This window comes from Otolemur garnettii, unplaced genomic scaffold (genome assembly GCF_000181295.1).
Source record: "Otolemur garnettii isolate 467f Iridium unplaced genomic scaffold, OtoGar3 scaffold00124, whole genome shotgun sequence".
Classification (NCBI taxonomy): domain Eukaryota; kingdom Metazoa; phylum Chordata; class Mammalia; order Primates; family Galagidae; genus Otolemur; species Otolemur garnettii.
In genome coordinates this window covers 778,502-783,711 of record NW_003852519.1, presented here as the reverse complement: position 1 = coordinate 783,711, position 5,210 = coordinate 778,502, and positions in this window count along the sequence as shown.

The following is a 5,210-nucleotide window of genomic DNA, read 5'->3' as shown; positions in this document are numbered from 1 at the left end:
GATTCAAGCCTAGCCCTGGCCAAAACCTGCAACAACAACAACAACAAAAGAAAACAAACAAACAAAACAAAACCCCCCACACAAATCAAAACCCACTTTTCTCCTGGTTCTAAACACACACACTGCTGTAGGAAACTTATCAAATGTAAAACACCATATGTACTAAGGATCATCATAATCTAGTCATTCAGAGGTAAATATTACTAAAAGTTTGGTATAATTCCTTCTTTTTAAACATTTTTTTAGGGAGAGGGTCTCACTCTGCTGCCCAGGCCAGAGCTTAGTGGCATGAGCATAGCTCACTTCAGCCTCAAACTCTTGGGCTCAAGGGATTGTCCTGCCTCAGCCTCCAAGTAGCTGGGATTGAAAGGCACCCACCACCACGCCTAGCTAATTGTTTACTTTTTTATAGAGATAGAGGTCTTACTATGTTGCCTCGGCTGATCTTGAACTCCTAGTCTCAAACAATCCAGCTGCCTCAGCCTCCCCAAGTGCTGGGATTACAGGTGTGAGCCACCACACCTTTTCTCCTTCTGACCTTAATAGACACCTTCCAGATGTCTGCCTGGTCCAGAGGGGTTCAGAATATGCCACTCCAAAAACATGATGGTTTTTTCTTTTAGGAAACTTAACCATCTTTTGCCGGGGAAGATTAGATGCATTCATTTGGAACAGTTAAAGAATAAATAAATGTACATAATCAATAACAAAGTTACACAGTATGGACTACTGCGGGGAGGGGGGAGAAGAGAGGAAGGGTAGAGGGGAGGGGTAGAGGGGAGGAGGAAAGGGATTATTGTGCTCTCTGGTGTAAGGATATTTTGAGCTGAAGGCAATTGAGAAAACGCAGACACGGGACAAACCCTTTGCCATTCCTCTGTCTGCGGTGATGATTCTTGATCACTGGAGGCAACTCTAGACTCTTAGAAACCTGGAGTCAGCACCAGAGGAATCTACACAGGAAACCTTGTTGAAACTAGGCCCTGTCTCGCATCGGTTCCATACATATTTACTGTCCCGCAGTTTTCTACCTTTGGAATCCCTTTTCCTTTGTCACTTTTTTGCAAATTTATGCTTTTGTTGTTTTTTTTAAAGTGTCAGATTAATAGGCGGGTAGAGATGATTAGGTTACAATGCTTGCATTGGTTAGGAAAGGTCTCTGCTGTTGCAGTTGGCCTTCCCCCAGGAGGTGTGCCTGGTCCCCTTACATTGTGCTGATTGGGTGAGAGCACAACAACCCTCCTCCCTCCTCTCCTCGGCCCCTCCCTCCTCCTCCCAACTGAAATTAAATTGAATTTTTCTCTTGCCTGGGCTATGCTTTCATTGTTAAAAAAAGTTACTATGTTAAAAAACACATTTATACTTTTCTGTTACGATGCTATATAAGCCCCAAGTTTTTTGTTTTGTTTTGTTTTTTGAGACTGATTCTTGCCAGGGGGCCCAGGCTGGCCCAGAACTCCTGGGCTAAAGCAATCAAGTAGCTGGGACCACAGGTGTGGGTGCAGCTCTGAGCCCCAAGTTTTAACAACCCCTTAAAGTTCCTCATGGTTGAATTCTTCCCTGTGTTAATAAACTTCCCTTTCTTTTCCTTTTGATAACCTGTCTTTTGTCAGTCTAATTTAAACCTAGCCAGAGAACCCAGGAGGGTAGAGGAAAAAGAAATTTTCCCTTCCCCTGTGTCCTGAATAATTACCTACAGGAATGCAGCCCTGCAGCCAGGTAGACAAAATGACCCTTGGCTTTCTGGCCATATCCAATTGGATGAGAAGTAGACCTGTCTACTCAAGCTGGGCTAATTCACTTCTATATGCCAGAAATTTGAAATTATGCTGCTGAAAGTCTAGTCAGTCCCTGATGATTATTTCAACTGGGAGGTCCTGGTTAGCCCCCATTTAACAGTGGAGAAAAAGCTGGTGGGCAGGGAAAGTGATGAAGGAACTAATCAAGAGGGTCCTGAGAACATGGGGTCCCCGGGAACAGGGGACCATGCTGCCCTGGTCCTCGGAGTTTTCCAGTTGCCACTCTTGAGTCTGGGAGACTCCCTCATACCCCTGCCATTTGTTTGTTTGTTTGTTTTTTTAAGCTGATTTGAGTGTTTCCTTCAACTACAGGGATCCCTAAACCAATACCAATGCATGTGCTTTGACATAGTTAAGATGATATGGTTTTGTGATTTGCTTTTTCCATTTGATGTATATTATGAATGTGTCTTCATGCCAATAAACTTATTTTGTAAATGGAATTTTTCTAATGCTTGGTTGGCTCCAGTGAATAGAAGCATTAAAATTACTCTACTAGGCTAACTATTTTTAAATATTTTGTTTGTGATCAAGGGCTGACGGCCACAAATAAAGTTGCAGAGTGTAGCTTTGTCATCTTTGTTCATAGCTTATATTGTTTCCTGAGGAATTATTTCCAAGAGTGGAATTATTGGGTGTAAATATTTTTGAAATTATTATATATGCTTTCAGTTTTGGGGTTTTTTTTGAGTCACAGTCTCACTATGTCACCCCTGGTAGGACACTGTGACATCACAGCTCACAGCAACCTCAGAATTGCTTGGACTTAAGCAATTCTCTTGCTCTCTTGCCTCAGCCTCCCAAGTAGTGGGGACTACAGGCATCCGCCACAATGCCTGGCTGTTTTTCTTTTGTTGTTGTTGTAGTAGCAGTTGTCATTGTTGTCTATCCTGAGCTGCGTTTGAACCCACCAGCCCTGGTGTATGTGGCCAGTGCTCTAACTACTGAGCCATGGGCACTGAGCCATGCTTTCAGTTTGTTTTAATCTATGATTCTGGAATGGATTTAAATTACCACTGGAAATGTGTCTCAGAGAAATATAAATTATATACATAATGAAATTTTGAAATGTATGCACAGCTTTTTCATCATATGCATTTTCTTTATTTCTTATTGTTTATTTATACTGTTTCAGGTTACTTGAGGGCACGAAGAATTAGGTTACGATGTTTGCATTTGTTAGGTAAAGTTCCTCTTATAATCGTGTCCCTGCCCCAAGAGATGTGCCGGATGTATTTTCCGTGAACTTTTTGAAGACCCCCTTGTACGTGTACAAAAAGTGCCCAAAGGAGACAAGTTGAAGAAAAATTATTCTGACACTCGTTAAAACAGTAAGGCAGATTTTACTTACTATTTTTAAAATAGTAAGATTCAGGACTCTTGTGATAGGTGCAGGGACTACTGCGATAGATCACTGCAGAAAGGGAGAGAGACCGGGCTCAAGTCTGCCAATAGCACGGGCAAGTGGGAATTTATAGCACAGTAGCAGGGTCGGGGTCAGTGGGTAGAAAACGACCCAGAGGGGTAAGGGGGATTCCGGCTCAACCAATCTGGAAGGATTCTTGCTGGAGACAGGCCAGGGAAATCAGACATGACTTGGGGATGATGAGGCACAAGGAATTTGATCAGATCTGGGGGGTGATCAGATACAGAGGGTGGGGGAGGACACGCCAAGGACAGGGCTCAGAGGAACTGGACTACACTTGGGTCAAGGAGATACTTTGTCAGAAACTGTAACAAACAAACAAAGGCCTGGAATAAGAATATCAGACCAAACAGAGGTTCTTGAAAATGTTAAGAGAAGAAGGGTTTTCTCAGGTTGATTCTCAACCAAGGGCTGAGGGAAAGCAGAATTGCTCTGAGTCCGTTTGACTTCTGCTTTCTTTACCCAGGAAACAGTCGCTGCCACTGGAAATGACTGAGAGAAGCTGAAGCTGAGGGCCCCTGAGGACGCAGCCTGGCCGTGCTGTGCAGCGTTAGGTAACTCTCAGGCCCAGTGTAGGGAGGTGCAGGGTGTCCCTTGAGTGGAGCCTGAGGACTGGGAGTGGCTCACATGACTTCGTAGAGTCTCAAAAATCTCACACTGATGTTAATTCCTTGCTAAATTCTATACTGAGTTATTAATGGATGATTTATGAGCTGTTAGACTAGTTTTATGTGTTCTGGGAGAGTCAGTTGGAGCAAACAAACCGCGTTTCCCACAGGTCAGAGGATGTCTTTGATGACGTTCATGTTTATGCCAGCAAGGCTTTGGGCAAAGACGTCAGGAGAGGCGTGTGGACAAGGTGGAGAACTGCTGGTTAGATGGTCCCGTAACTGCCAGGCAGTTCAGATGGCTTCCCACTTACATCAGACTCGGAGGGGCTGCTGATGGGATGAGGGACTCAACCTTTCTGCATTGTGTGATTTTTCCATCTCCTTTCTTTCCTACATGTGAAAGTGTGAGCAAATTGGTCAACTTCTCTGGCCCACAGTATTTTGTGAGGAATGCCTCAATCTCTGTTTATACCTGTGAGAGTTGTTGGCTCATGTATACCTGGAGGGATGTAATTGGTGAGTTCTGTCCTTGATTCTGTTTGACATTTTTTGTGATTGACTTAAATGACAAATTTTTAGATGGTGTAAGGAGGTGGGAGAGAAAATAGGTAACAGTTCAGGTCCAGGAACCTTGGCTCTCTCACTTCCGAAATGGATCTTGAGCCAGGTTATTATCCTAGGAAGCGAGAATAATAATGATACCTGACTTTGTGTAAAGACTTAACAAGTATATAAGGTACCACATGGAAAACATGTAGCAAAGTGCCTGGCAGAAAGTGACTGCCTCAGTCACCTGTCACCTGTTATTGTGACGTTATTACTAAGCTGGGAGTGGTGACTCTGAGAATATACCATGTTTTGAAATGATTGTAGGGTGAAACCATGGGCTAAAATCCAGCATCTAGTAGGGCTCAATGTAAAATGTAATCCATTTAGGATTAACTAATCATGTGAACAGAATGGGAGAGACCTGACTTACGAGTAGCTCAAGTCAAAAGCATTTTAAGGGTTTTTAGGTCTGAGCCGTGATTGTGATGAGGCTTCCAAGAAAGCCAATGATGTCCCAGGCAGAGGTAAGGGGACTGCAAAAGAAGTTACAGTGCCACCGTCCCCTTGTCCAGATGAGGCAGACTGTATGCACAGAGTTGAGCTCTGCCTATCTTTGCTTTTTCTATTGAGGAAGTAGAAAGCCAGACACACGGCTTGCATTCAAATCCCAGCCCTGCCATCAGACTAGTGCTCTAAACTGGGGCAGGTTATTTCAATTCTCCATGCCTCTGCTTTCTAATTTATAAAATAGGATAATAAAAGTTTTACCTGTCTCTTAGGACTGTTAGGAGGATTCAGTGGAATGTAAATGTAAAGTGATTCCAA